General features: G+C 40.0%; 1 protein-coding gene across 1 annotated transcript in view; it reads left to right on the forward strand.

The window, feature by feature from the left end:
• LOC143351993 (uncharacterized) overlaps positions 1 to 15668 on the forward strand; it is a 56520-nt gene that overhangs the window by 16030 nt on the left and 24822 nt on the right. The window lies entirely within an intron of this gene.

The following is a 15668-nucleotide window of genomic DNA, read 5'->3' on the forward strand; positions in this document are numbered from 1 at the left end:
CAACAAATTGGTATTCTTGATTTTCGTCTTATTTTGGCCTCTAGAATACCCCACTAAAATCTTTTCCAGGGGTGGCCGAACACCGTGTATGTGTAGAGAATATTATAGAATATTCCATTTTGAGAAAATGGCATATTCTTGGGTGGCGTGTCTTTTAGGAGGAAACCTGAGAGAATAGCTTGTAATATTTTAAGCGGTTCACCCTGTATAATTTCATATCCAAGGAAACGAGATTGATAAATTACAGCTTTGCGTTAGAAGTAACAATTTTCAAGTTCTCTGCCTGGCTTAATGACCAAACATATAAGGATGCACCTTGTACCCTTTATATGAAATGTTAAATTGTCTGTAGTAATGAGATAATAGTTCAATGAAACGCAATAGTTCTTGCCTTCGGTGCATGTATAGACATTGCATTAAAACATTGTTTTCCAAGAGTAATTTCACGGCATTGACAGTCGGATTGCGTAGTCGCTTCTGAAAATGTACGAAAAATGCTGTAGCTTGTTCGTATATTAATAAATTAAATGGTCATTAAAACGTGGGAAAAAATAAAAACGTGAGTTTATTTTTTCCCCCTATCTGAAAGGGGGTTTACATAGGGGAATAAATAAAGGTCGTTTATGTATTTATTTTTTATGTCGACTTTTATGTGTTTGGGTATTTATATAAAGGATGTTCCTCTAAATAAACTCACATTTTTATTTTCTTCCCTTATGTCTAAGTGACCATTTAATCCGTAAAAATACTTGGATAGGGGTCTGAGAATATTCAATAAATTTCAAGCTGAGCCTACATTTCTATCTAGTTTCTATAAAAATATGCATATATTTGAACATCGTGACTCTATTAATATATATTGCTTCATAAGTTTTAATATTATCTTTCATACTACATCAGACTTACAAGATTTCCTTCTAGAAGGATCCAGAAATGTTAGTTACGCCACTGGTAATAATGTAAAATCGAGTAACTCTTTTTATTACATTGAAACGTGATAATCGCATATTTTGCATATATTTATCGTAGTCACAAACAAGGAGTAGGATAAGGAAAGTTACATAAGATAAAAATGTACTGATACATAAGAGTTTAAGGTCACTTGATGTAATTAGGGCATGACAATAATGCGTATAAAGCATAACTATCGATATGGCCTGATAAATTTAGCAATCCAGTTAAATATTGCTATTTTAAGGAGACAGACGAAACTCCACGTTGCAATGGCTGTGGCTAACCGGCGTTTATACTTATTCAGGTCTTCTTTTAATATTGTTCTGTCGGAACAGTGACGCGTTCAGCCTTGAAAAAATAGTTATCTCAGCATTCGTGCGAGGAACGACACCTCCCCCTCCCTCCCTACCCTTCCGTAAACCCAACAAGGCCTTCCAAGAGGGGTCTGCGTCGCAGGAGGTTCTTTCCCAACGAACCGACGCTGACAAGTCATCTGGAGAGAGCGGCCATCGCGTTTCCTGTTATTTATGACACCCTAACCACCCTCGTTGGGCCTGTCTTCCGGATTGTCCCTGCGGTTGACATACCTTTCGTCACGAACGTCTCATTTTCTTCCACGAATTATTCCATTATCCCTAATTTCACAACAAATTTCCTTTCTCCGTTTTCAATTCCGGGACGTGATTGCTCTCTTCTCACATGATTCTCGAACATTCGCTTTCACTATAACGCGTCTTTCACGAGCACGCTTTCGCGTGTTCATATTTTAATTTATTGGCATCAATCAGTACCGATCATTATCCGTGGTCTGCAGTAGCGTATACACGGGGGGGGGGGGGGGGTAAAACCAGGTATTCTAGGTATTTTAAGTACCACTTCTAGGCAACGGTAGAAACAAGTTATCTTAATCACCATTACGTGAAATATCTAATAACTTTAGAAATATACAAGATAAGAAAATGAATAAAACTCGAATTTTACCGCGGTTGCACTTCTACATAGAATCTGCAACGTCTACACAGGGTGTTCGACCATCCCGAGAAAAATTTTAATGGGACATTTTAGAGGCCAAAATAAGACGAAAATTAAGGATACTAATTTGTTGATTGAGGCTTCGATAAAAAGTTATAGACATATTTTCGCCCACACGGTATATTTTCGGTAAAGAATTTTTTTCTCGAAAGTGCATAGAATATCGAGGGTATGTGTATTGACCAAAAATGCTTGTAATTGACCCCTGTAACTAAATATAATTTTTTTAGTATGATTTGAAATTTTTTAATTTCGTCTAAAAAATTCAGTACTTACTTGAATTTTTTTCTCGAAAGTGCATAGAATATCGAGGGTATGTGTATTGACCAAAAATGCTTGTAATTGACCCCTGTAACTGAATATAATTTTTTTAGTATGATTTGAAATTTTTTAATTTCGTCTAAAAAATTCAGTACCTACTTGAATTTTTTTCTCGAAAGTGCGTGGGATTTCGGGAGTATGTCTATTCACCAAAAATGCTTGTAATTGACCCCTATAACTAAATATAATTTTTCCGTGAATGATTTGAAATTTTTTCAATTTAATTTTTTAGTAACTTTTTAACGGAGTCTCAATCAACAAATTGATATTCTTGATTTTCGTCTTATTTTGGTCTCCAGAACCTCCCATTAAAATTTTTCCCAGGGGTGGCCGAACACGTTGTATATCGACGTTTTATGTTATATTTAAAATTAATCTCTCCTTGGTAGCAACGGCTTACCCTGCACCATCGTTTCTACGTACCCTCTCGACCCACTTCACTCTGAACGGGATGCTTTAAAATATCCGTGCGCTGCTTGTGAATAGCCGATACATACTTATCGATTCAACGACAAATTCACCGCTACCGATGGTACCGACGCCGACAATGTGCAGTCATTTCCGGAATAACGAACCAGTTTCAATCGGTCGTGCTTATTTTAAGTTTAATCTTGAACTCGTTTTTCACGTTACACTGAAAATTTCGCCGATTGTCGAGGATCGTGACTTCTGGAGGAATTTAATACGTTTCGAACACGTTCCTTGATTCAGTTTCAAACTTTTAGGTTTATGTGGACAAATAGTGATGATAGCAGATTGATTGAAATAAATCATAGTTACAATTCTTTTCTTTTAGGGTGGAAGAAGGTCTGTGTAGACGTTGGTAGGTCGTAAATCTATACTTATGTTCGGTCGTAAAAAGTGGAAACAAAACAGGTAGCGGAGTGGCCTTGGTTTCTTCTTCGTCTCGGTGGAAATTGAAAATTACTCCTAATGCTTATTTAAATGCTGAAGCGACAAATACTCATTTAATGTCTGCATCCGCGCAGACCTAGCCTAAGATGCCAGTCATATCGAAATACGCATAATTATGCAAAAAATGATTCGTTTACAAACTAAAAAGAGATTGTCTCGGGGAATGACTGATTCGCGGGACTAAAAAACCTATAGAGTTAATTTGTAAATCTTTAGAATTGCCTGAAGCAGGCCTAAAACCAAAGTCCTCGAATGTTTATAATTATTTCATTTTTTTATTAGCTTTTTTAATAGTTTCGATGGTATTAAAATATGAACGTTTCGAGGCTCTTCGAAGACCGTAGAAGGTCGACTATTCTGATCGAGTATACTCGCGTCGTTCTGGAAAATTTCAAATAAATTAATAGTAGTAAGCAGTATGCCACCTGAATATTTATAAACGAATAATCTGACGTTTAAATCCACATTTGATGTTGTACACGCGCTTACAATCCACGTGTCAATAAACGTATATCAACGACACAAACATAAATCGTAGATAAACTTTGGAAATTTCCTATGTCTGGGAATACGATTTCGTAGTGTGCGACGACCATCGGCGCGAGAAGAAATGAATACTATCTGATAACGATGACACATTACTGGATCACTTTTTTTTCATTATTTTTGTCTGCCACAGATTTCAATTCTCGCGTTTTGCCATTACGAAATACAGGAGGACCTTCGTTCAAGGGCGAATCGAAAGAAAGAACAAAGGGGAAACCCTCCCTTCAATAAAATATATTTACTATTCATATTATACATAAAATTCTGTAAAATTGTAATTTTCGAAAATACTGATTTATTAGCAATGTTTATTCAAGTGCACGGTAATAGAAATCAATTTTGACTCGTTTAACGTTAAACGTAATTTAATTTTATAATTCAAGTCTCTGCAATAAAGGGTTAAAAGTGTGCATTAGAGGTCCTTTTACCTCGGTTCGAATAATGGAGGATCTATTTTACGTCACGTGCCCCCGTGAACCGGCATTTTCTCGGATCCACGCGTTTCTCTTGCCTCCATTAGCAGGAAACGCACGACCAGAGAGAAATATGCGTATTTCGGGACGCAAATTAGGATAAACGATGGTTCGAGTGCCCCGAGGCGACATAAATATTTATCACCAAGAGCAAAAGTTCTGCTTTTGCGCGCCAAACGTTCATTGGTCCGCGTTACTGCGAGATAAATTGCCAATGGTGACGCTATGCTATTGTGCTGTTACCCGATGCACTATTGTCTGTGTTATTTTGCTATGGCCTCAACTGATACGATCGTTCCATACACCGGGTGTTTCCCCTAATTTGAACATCTGCAATATCCTCTTTCTTTTCGATGATACGCAGAAACGTCAACAAAAATTGCTAAATACTAAAACTAATTAGTTCAAGAACGATCGAGCGGGTAGATAATTCACAGCTTCTCTGTATTCGTTGCCACTCATAAATTTTAATATTTTTTTATAGTGATTCAAACTGACTGACAAAAAATACTGTTCTTTAACAAAAATTTCAATCTAGGTAGGAATACCTCCTTGAGTAATGCGTCGAGTCGAAAGTCGGAACAAAGCGAAAATTCAATAATTCTGGGCCCACTGTGCGCCGTCTTGGAAACAATGGCGTGCGTGTAAATGAATTGGACACGCCGTACAGTTACGAGGAGGATCGTATAAATTCGATCGGTATCGCATCGGGCGGTGAAAAGCGGTGGAAGTAAAATTTAAAGTCAACGGGCCCGATTATCGGGCCTCGATCTTCATCAGATAGCTAGATGGACAGAAGAAGGGAAGGAGGAAACGTTAGTTCGGGCTCGCACCCTCTTCTTTGTTTCGAGACGCGTCACGCTGTTAAGCCGAGCGAAGAAACACCTGACGACGCCAGGCGGACGCCCGGCCGACCGGTGAGGCAGCGAGTCCGCGTACGTAAGTACATACCTGTGGCAGGTGAATCGAGTCAGGTGCTCCGGCAGATGGGTGCCTCTACTCGAGAAAGCGTTATAAAAGCGGTCTATCATAAATGTGGGTTACTAGCTATAACTAACGCCCGCCGCTAGAGTAACTTTGCGATTTTAGTTCAGTCGATGTAGCCCAAATAGAATTAACGAATAGGAACGTATTGAAATTCCACCGTGTGAACGTCATTATTTAAAATTACTATCGGATACGGATATTAAAAGAAACTATATTCGTACGTACCGCGTACACGTTTCAGTCCCGCTCCTCCCCAAAACAAAGCTTCTATATTCGGGTCGACGAGACGAGTCACTGAAGAAAAAGTGTTCGTGCGATATCCACGTATGTAGTCGATGCTACCGCTGCAGTCATTGGCTGCTAAAGGAGACTTACGGGTCACATTCAGGGACGTTTGTTTACGTTTGCTGACTCGTCTCGTTGGCCCGAGTATAGGTTAGGTTCGTCCTTGGCAGTGTTTCTTTGTACATGCATTTTTCGGGATATAAAGGATTTCTAATATGGAAAACGCTTGGGAAACGCTGATTAACAGGAAATAGCAATTTTTCTCGACGACGAATGGAAAGATTGAACGTCCTTCGGAACGATCTCGTCAAGCGGACGAACATAACGAGTCCATCTTTTTTTCATGGACACGTGCCCTGCGTCGTGCACGTATGCATCTTCGGTGTATGCAGTCACGCGTACGAGAGAGTATGCGCGGTCACGTGTAAGAATGAAATAGCGAAAACGTGATGTGATTATGCATTCTTCCTACGTCGTCGTTTCTCGCTTGATATAGGCAGATTCGCTTGTAGGTGTACAAACGTATTAGCCTAACGTTTTATGGTAATTCTATTAAAAGTATCTTTTTGAAAGACGTCATTGCATGTTTGATGGCCGTCGAAAGTTTTTAATCTCGATGGCGGGATACGTACGAACCGTGAATCGTGTATCTGGCGAAATATCCTTTCTTTCTTTCGTTCGATTTTTACCAGTGGCGTAACCAACGATTCCGGGGCCCAGGCGCTAGCATTTAACGAATCTTCTAACACATGGCGATCTAATGATCCACGTCAACTTGGATGACTAATTACTTCCTTGCGTGGTCGAGCGCTGTCATGAAAGAAAGCAATCTCTCTTCTTCTGTTAACGAACAAGAACTTTTTATCCTTGAACGCAAATTTAATTTGCCGCCACAATTAACGATTTCGCTTTCCATTAAAAACCTATGCAAATAAAATTATAACATTGTTAGGCGATTTCGACTTACAATTAGACGTATTGTTTATAACAGTGGCTCAGTTTGTGCTACTGTTCAGGTCAATGTTTGTTATTTTCGATACAGTTCTCGATACATAAATAGTAATAACAATACATGGCGATAAGTATTTATTATTAGACAGCGGATGTTTATGCATATAAGATATGTAAAGTACATATGGCACTCATGAATGTAACACATGCATATACATACGCACGAAAAATAAGCACATATAATGACTCGCAACTTTGTCACGTACTTCCATATTCAAGTAAATATGGTGCATATTTTTCCAACGTAAGCTTGGGTGTAAACATTGTAAATGTTGCGTCCGTTTACGAATTCCTGTGTTACATTTTTTATATGCATATTTTATATGTATTTAAGTAAAGTAACTTTCACAAAGTAACATTCAATTGTTGACGTTCATTTCTCAATATTAATTTATACGTTGAGAACGAGCGTCCTACATCGCAGAATGTAATAGGTGCGTATTTAAATACGCTACATACATTTAACTGACATTTGCAAAACATATGAATTATGCAAAATAAAAATTACATTTTTAAACTCCTCCGATGACGAAACAAGTTTCAATCCAAGTCCCAGTTTTCTACCTGTATTCCATAAATACGTGCATTTGCATAAACATCCATAATTTATTTATTATAGACACGTTAATCATAGTTTAAGCTGTGCACAATAAACCAAGGAAAATCTAGTACCAATTCGTGGTTTTCCCGTTTGTTACGAGTTAGTCACATGTGGCATGCGTAAAAATAATCGAGCTTTCTCACGGCATCACTTGTACAAATAACTTCACCACTCATTGTACGTACTATTCGTCATTTTAATGACTCACATGTTACAAGAATTTAAACATACGATAAAAATATTTCTACGTTAAAACCATAAATTAGTAGATGATTCGTGCACGTGTTAAATTTAACGTTAAATTTTCATCTCTAAAATTTGATTCATAAATCTTATCCGTGGAATTTACTCATGTCACATGTCTGGAAATCTAATTCGTTCGATCAAAAATTTCGACAAAGGTACACAACGATAACGTCCAAAGGGAACAGCTGCCGGAACAGTTTGATTAGATGCCAGTAAAAAAATCACATTAGGCAAGATTTTATCATTTCAAATCACAGCTGTCTTCCATTCCCAGCCTGCTGTCCGTTTCTTTGATATGCCTTGTACGTCGTATGTGAGTCTGAAAAAAAGTCAACACGCGCGATACATGACAAATTGCTCGGGGTTTCTCAGATCCGTCTGTTGTCAGACGACATGTAGGGACTCTGTGATTATCGTACGATTGGTGTCCACCATGACACTTTGTAGAACTTCATTTATATTCATAGATCAATTTTGCTCGAAATCTACTTAGTACTAAAGCTACTACGATATTTTCTTACGCGTCGAAAAGTAAAAATTGGTCGAACATATATTAAAATTTAGTTGTTTCGATGTTAGAAGACTGCGTTAACGCTGAGGTAATTTGTGGATGCATTAGGGCATTCTTTCGTGCTGACTTATTCCTTTCCGCAAGAGGCACGTATCACCGTGTCATTGTGGAACGCTTTCTCACAAGTTCTTAACAAAAGAATACATGGACACGCACGTACCAGACAAGTTCACAGTCGACAAGTGCATTTTCCCTTTGGGAGATACGCGAGGCTGCACAACGTGTATTACAAGAGTCTTAAGAATATATGTTCATTTTCTACGTATCGACTTTCGAGCGTACCGCCATCGCGACGAATCGAAAATTAAATCGTAATTAAGTCCAGGTAAACGGGGAATTGATCGTATCGTTCGTGAGCTCTTTTTTAATCGTGACAAAATTTCCAAGTGTTCGTCGTACGGGATAAATGTTTAATTTCAAATACAATAAAGCAACAGCTACCTGTGCCGGTATCGGCGCAATAGGGTTTAAAAGGTTAAGAATTAGAAACGAAGGAAGAAGCAAAACGACGTACGAGTGTGTTCGTTCGCTGAAGCATTTAGCCTGGAGATCGCGTGTAATGCTCGCGACACACGCGACTCCAAACATGGGACACGCGACATCGCGTTCAGGCCCCTTCATTTCGATTCGTTTCGTTCCGTTTGCCCCACCTCGACGTGCGTGTACGGTCGATGTCACGCCATCGCGCCATTAACCGTCCGGTGCAATATGCGCTCGAGACCATCGTCTTGTGGCATTGCCCCGTCGCCTTCGTGAGTACTATCGAGAAGCTCGTAGGAAATCGTCCGAAGTTTCGAGAGCTAACGCAAATAAACGGGAACGAGCACGCTAAATTCAATAACTCCGTCGTCATTCCGGCGGACGTGCGCGTCGAGGTTCACTTTTGCAAATGAAACGAGCGACGGCGACAGTTACAAACACACAACAGCGAAACGGAACGTCGGTTCTGTATATAAACAGGTGCATGACCGGCCTGATGTAACCTATTCTAAAAACGAGACCGCGAACCGTGTGGTATTAATGCGCACTGCGCGTAGCTGGAGTACGATGTGATATTGACCGAGGCAGCAACTGTAGCGTAACAGAGCGACTGCATGTTCGGACAAATCGTGCAGCACGACAGAGAAGGAGTAGGATAAAGAGCACGCCCCGCTAGATGACCGCGGGGATCGCCCCGGGGCCGAGGAGTTTGCACGCACACACGTACGCAAGCTGCGCGTCGGTGACGAAAGAGAACGAGAGGAAACATATGCAGAATGCGGGGCTGTCGAATGGTAGACGGCCAGCTAGCTGGCCCGGTCTGTTGCATCGTTTGCGCATGATACCTCGGACATAAGCGCAGGGTAGGGGGAGAGCGAGAATGATACGTAAGGTAGAAGCGAGACGGAGCGAGTGGGGGAGGTTGGAACGGTTCGAAAGAGAGATGGGTGTGCGCGAAAAGAAAGGAAAAGAAGCAAAACGGGAAGGAAGGAGAAGGTTGAGGGGCACGAGGATGAGAAGGAGTTTGCACGCGGCGCGTAACCGGTTACGCTACAAAGGTAGGCACAATAGGTAGGTAAGCGAAGGGAAGAGGGGAAAGGACAGCCAACCAACGAACCACAGCCACATACGAGCGATGTCACCGCGCCGGTGTTCTGCATGCAAATCGTCGTGTGCAGGTAATAGCGGATCCATCGACGCTGCAGCTTTCTCTGTGTGTGTGTGTGTGTGTGCGCGCGCGCGCTTCCCGCCTGTTTTCTAGATCCCTCCATAACTCTACCCCCCCGGTTCCTGGCCACTCTTGGCTACTCCCGTGAAACTTGCAGCATGACGTCACGTTCGTGTACGAGAAAACGAGACGAGCGACTCTGCGTAGAGAACTTCGACGAAGCCGTACGAGAACCGGGCGAGATGCTGCTGCGCAGTTGGAACGGCAAGGTGCCTGACACAAGACTCTCTCGCCCCTCTTCGTCCTCCTCCACCTTCTGTATTCCCTCCCTGTTTCTTCTTCGTTCGTCTTTCTGGACTGTTTCTCTCGTTCTTTCTGCCTGTTTACAAACACGCGTAAACTCGGCCGAATACATGACATCATCGCGCAATCTCGTGAGTCGACGATGCCGACGTAAGGGCGACGTTGGAGAAACGACCGGTCCGTTCTCTTGGTGGGTGATCGATCTAAAGCGGCTGTTGGTACTTTCATTTTCTTGCATCTTTCCAGTAGAAACCAACATTGGAGTTATAGCCTTGCTCGCGAAGTAGTGTTCAGCCACAAATAGTCAAGGAAAAAAGAATGGTATAGGTCATGAAATAGGCGGCGACGTTTGCGTCGTTGCTTTACGTTCGCAACGAATGGATCGAACGGGTAATAAAGAGAGTAAACTGACCGCGTGTTGTGTCACGAGGAATAGCGTAACGTAACGCATAACGTAATGTAGTGTAGCACCATTATCACCCTGCTCATCTCTACAGTTCGGTCCCATGTCACGTACCGTCCGTGACTAGTAACAAGTAGACGAGCGATCATGACGTCATCGTTATCAGTAGGGTACTGAATTAGGTCGCATATCGCGCGCATATCCTCTTCCCTTGGTCCATTTCAAACGGTAAACACAGCACGGGGTTGATTTAAAGGATCGACCGTATCCTTGACGATTCTTCGTCACGCGAGCCTTGCGGGTCGTTGCCACTCTCCTCTTATGATCTGTCAATAAAAAGAACTTAAATAATTTTTTTTTAAATTCTGTTGCTTGTTAAAGTATTATATGATTAATGCCAAATATGCTCCAGAAAAAATATGACAGTTGAAATTATATAAATATATCTAAATACAGTATGTAATAAAATTTACAGACTCTTTATATATACATGGCATAGAAATTACAAAATAGTATACAAAATAAAAGCGACTAGGCGAATAAATAGCACGTATTATAAGCAAGTACTACAAGAGACGTAGTAAACTCGTCGAAAATCAAGAAGTGAAAGATAAATTCTGCACTCCTTTTTAACAATGGCACATTAGGAGCCTGGACACGCTAACAGGGATAAGTGATGAGCTAGTACTGCCCTGTAATGAGTAGCGAAAAACACATTAGGCAACTTACATCCACAAGGGTATCGTTTAGCGTACCACTTGTGTCTGCCGGGAGAAGTGCACTGTATATCTTCTCCACCCACTATACGACATTGCACACTGCGTTTAACCGTTTGGACTACCAGTACGAGGTCAAGGACACGGCTGAAGTCTCATCTACGAAATCGTATTATGCGCATAGACACGTCCAATACGCATCATATGGAAAAAATTCAATGTGCAACCGTAGAAATTCGAATGTTTCATTTGAAAAGGTACATGAACCCCGACAGAAATAACCTAACGCAACCTCGGGTCAATATCGCAACGGACCCTTGAAGAACGGTATGTTTTCGAGTCGGATCGTAGCGTCGTGGCGCTGTTCTGCCAAAAGGTTAGTAGAGAAGCGCCGGATTGATTTTCTCTGGCTAGCGTACATTGTGACGTGACAGAATGGCATTATCTGCTCTGAGCAACGCGCTGCTTTTTACGATCGAACCAGAAAGATACTTTTCGTCGAGGGACCGCGACGAGTTGCTCGTTGATCGTTAGACACTGTGGATCCCCCGATAAATCGGTAATGGGTGGAGACGTGTATGTCTCGTGACGATGCTTCCGTCGCTGCCTAATCATTTCGGAAACAAACATTATTAATATGAATCTACGATACATAGGAGCAAAAGAGGCTCTGAATTTCCGGCACATAAAACGACCCGACAACGCCGTGCGATCATTCGCGGCGTTGCCAGACGTTCGGGTGACGTCACAAGACACACGACTCTCGAACGAGCACGTAAAGCAACTCGCCCGCAAAGCCAGACTTACGCTCGGAAAAGTACAACGCTCTCTTTGTTACTCGATAGGAATAATCTGAGTTCGTATCTACCCACTTCGCACGTGGTATACAGACTACAGTCTGCAGACTGCATTATTCGTATTCGTTCGGATAAGAGCGTGTCCGATGCTCGAGATTCAGAGTTTTAGCGAAAAATCTATGCGTACGGTTTTTGAGACATTCGGATTGGATCGATTGAATCCTCTTCCTAAATAGGTGTTTTGAACGGCTCGTAACATATGTTCCATATATTTATTTTCAGTTATCTTATAAATTGTAATGCGTAACTGTTTTCAGAATTGATTGGATTGGCGATTGTCTCGCGGAGTTAAAAAATATATTTATCAGAAATAACTGATGGAAGATATTAGTTACGTCGCCGGTTGTTGATAAATCGTAATGTTTTACCACGTAACAGGAGAAGCAGCTATATCTTCCTTTTGTTCGTTACGAACGTAATGGAGTATATGTTCTGTTGAGAAGTCATTAAATTCTGTTGCGTAATGGTTCAACTGATGATAACCCTACGACATGCACCAGGTGTGTTCTGATATTTACTGTCAAGTTATCTAACATTAATATTTAAGAAATTATCGTATTACGCGATAGAAATCTCGACGTTTGCTCGAATCCTCGTATCGTTAATGACGAACTGTGAATGATACGGTCTTTTGCAAGATTATAAACATAACGTCATTCACGTGACCAGGCTCGCTCGAAAAAAAAATTCCGCTCAGAATAGATTGTTATCAAAAATGAAGATACCAAGAAATTTGGCGACACGTGTGTACAAGTCTATTTTTAATAACGTTAACGTCTATTACGGCATCCCGATTTCTTCTTATTCCCGTACAAGAAAACACGAGTAATCGAGAGAAATAGAAATAACTAAATAGTGCAATCTACTGGAAAAGTAACAGGATTATAGTTTTTGATTTAAAGAAGACGTCATCGTGCCAGACCTGTCTATCGCGTGTCTCGTCAAAGCGGAAACAATTTTGCAGCACATCGCACTAAGTAGATAAAGTTGCCCTATTAGTCGCCCCTATGAAATATGGTAACCTATATCGTAGTGTGTACTCAATACATACACACACTCTTTCTTTTATCCGTGTAACAGTAATGTCGTCGAGATGAGCAAATCTCTAATGTAGATAAAAATAACGAATAAAGTAATTTCGAAGCAAAATTATTGGCAAATTTTTAACTGGATAACGGATAAGAATAACAATTAACATTTTATTTAGATAAAACTCTCATTTGTGCTTTACGAAGAACCGTAACATTCTAGATAAAAATTTGTGAATATCGTACAATAAAGTATTTCACTATTTAAATAAAAATATAATTTCTCCATCAAATATACAGGGTGTTCGGCCACCCATGGGAAAAATTTTGATGGGGGATTCTAGAGGCCAAAATAAGACGAAAATCAAGAATACCAATTTGTTGATGGAGGCTTCGTTAAAAAGTTATTAACGTTTAAAGTTCCGCTCGTACTGAATTTTTTTCTCGAAAATGCGCAGTATTTCGGGGGTATATCTATTGACCAAAAATGATTGTAATTGACCCCGGCAATCGAAAATAATTTTTCCAGAACGATTGGAAATTTTTTTTTTTCGTCGAAAAAAGGCGCCTAATTAGATTTTCGGTAAGGAATTTTTTTCTCGAAAGTGCGTAGGATTTCAGGGGTATATGTAATAACCAAAAATGGTTGTAATTGACCCCCGCAACCGAAAATAATTTTTCCAGAACGATTTGAAATTTTTGAATTTAATTGTTAAAAACTATTTAACGAAGCCCCCATCAACAAATTGGTATTCTTGATTTTCGTCTTATTTTGGCATCTAGAATCCTCCATTAAAATTTTTCCCAGGGGTGGCCGAAAACCCTGTATACGTGGCAAATAAATTTCTATTCGTTAACTATTATTCGAATACAATTTTGCTGGTCTCTGACGCATGTCCACTTCGAGCGATTAAAACTGTAAGTGCGTAAATCTTCCCTGGTATTTTTTGCAGATAGGTGGCAGCGAATAGAACTCTGTCGCAGCAGCGAATTACAAAACTCTCCATTTTTACTCGCAAACGGTACATTTGATAGCGCTCGATGTATTCCGCAAGCTTGACCGCGATGATGTACACCAGCCTTGCACATGGCCGAGTTATCATCGAAGAGGTCACACCAAAATTACCAAACGACTAAATCCGTGTTCGGTTCTGCTCGGCACATTTATATATCGGTTAGGTGGAACATCGTGTACACTCGATCCATCTTTCTCGGTCTCGCTATTGATATAGCTGCGAGAGATAAATGCTGCTTAAGGTCTCTGATAAGAGAACGTTACGGCGCTGTTCTTCAATTATACACGCGATTTTCAACAGTTTATCGATACACTAAAGCCAAAAAAAAAAGAGAAACAGTTTAATTGTGAGAGAAACAACGGCGCACTTGTGTTTATTTTTATTAGCAACGAAGATGATATTTCCTCGTGATTTTTTATCTACGTTGAGACAGCAAGAACCTATTATCAGCCTATCCAAACTGTGGAGTCATTCACTTTTCCTGTGTATTTAAACATTTTTTTATTTCTCCGTTCAGCTGCAGCAAAAGGCTCGCGTTACGAAGTCGTATTTAGTATGATGTCAGCGTGATGTCATTTCCGTAGATACCCGAACGTTTAGCAGAAAAACATAACGCGCACGCTAGACTTTATTAATGATAGGATGATCGTTATTTCGCTCGAGTTCAGAAACAACGGTAAAAGGATATTGATTTCTTTTTTTTTTTTTCTTTTTGTATTCGCGATTCAACGTCCACCGTTATTTCGCTACGTCAACGCGTCAGATACCTCTTCCAATAATGCAGAGAAACGGTTATTTACAAACGCGATAAAAAATTTTGTTCAATATTTACAAATTTTTACATTACGAATTTCAACGTTGATGTGCAACGCTCGTTCTACAGATTACGTAAATTTTTATCAGGCTTTACTTGAACGAGATATAAAATCGGGCTCGACATCGTGCACACTGATACAGATGACGACAAGATACTATCGCAAGCGGAACAACAATCACATAATTTAATACGTTTTCCGATAATGTATTGCTATCTTATCGCGCTTTTTTCGTTACAATACTGTTGTTAATCGAGCTGTAATACCGGCCTTTGAAATTTACAGGCATTTACAAAATACAGTACTGTGTATAGTTTCGCGCAAAGAACAAAGTTGAACAACAACACGGGTTTTATCGATGGGTATCTATCGACTATAAACTGAAATTTCGTTTATGTATAGTTCGTTGTAATAACAGCAACGTAACTAATAATCAAACTAACCAGTTCTGTATGCCAAGCCTCCTGTTACCGTTATCGCGTATTCTCTTATCGCAAAAGAAAACCCGATAAAATGGCACACCATTATGTGATCACTGAGCTGGTGTCATGGTATGAATAAGCCATTGTTTATATCCATTCATACGATGCAATTTTGTGTAAGTGCAACTTAAGATTGCGATTTATGATCTCTTCTTTTAAAACGATATTCAGTTATTGGTCGACGACGAACGTAATTACGATAAAATAAATTGATTCGATAAAATCTTGGCGTTAAGATTGCTATAAAATAAACGAAGGAGTCGCTTCTGTAGTATCTCCTGAAGGCATACGTAAAAATTAGTGGGCTGGAAAAATAAAAATAGCGTGAAAGTTGAAACATGAAAAAATTTAACAATACGATATTTTAAATCGTAATTGTTGCGAGACGCCAGTTTTATCGTAACGTTATTTGCTATAAATATATAACGATGAATTTAAAGGCACAAACGCTACAGTTG

This window comes from Colletes latitarsis, chromosome 2, assembly GCF_051014445.1.
Source record: "Colletes latitarsis isolate SP2378_abdomen chromosome 2, iyColLati1, whole genome shotgun sequence".
NCBI classification, from domain to species: domain Eukaryota; kingdom Metazoa; phylum Arthropoda; class Insecta; order Hymenoptera; family Colletidae; genus Colletes; species Colletes latitarsis.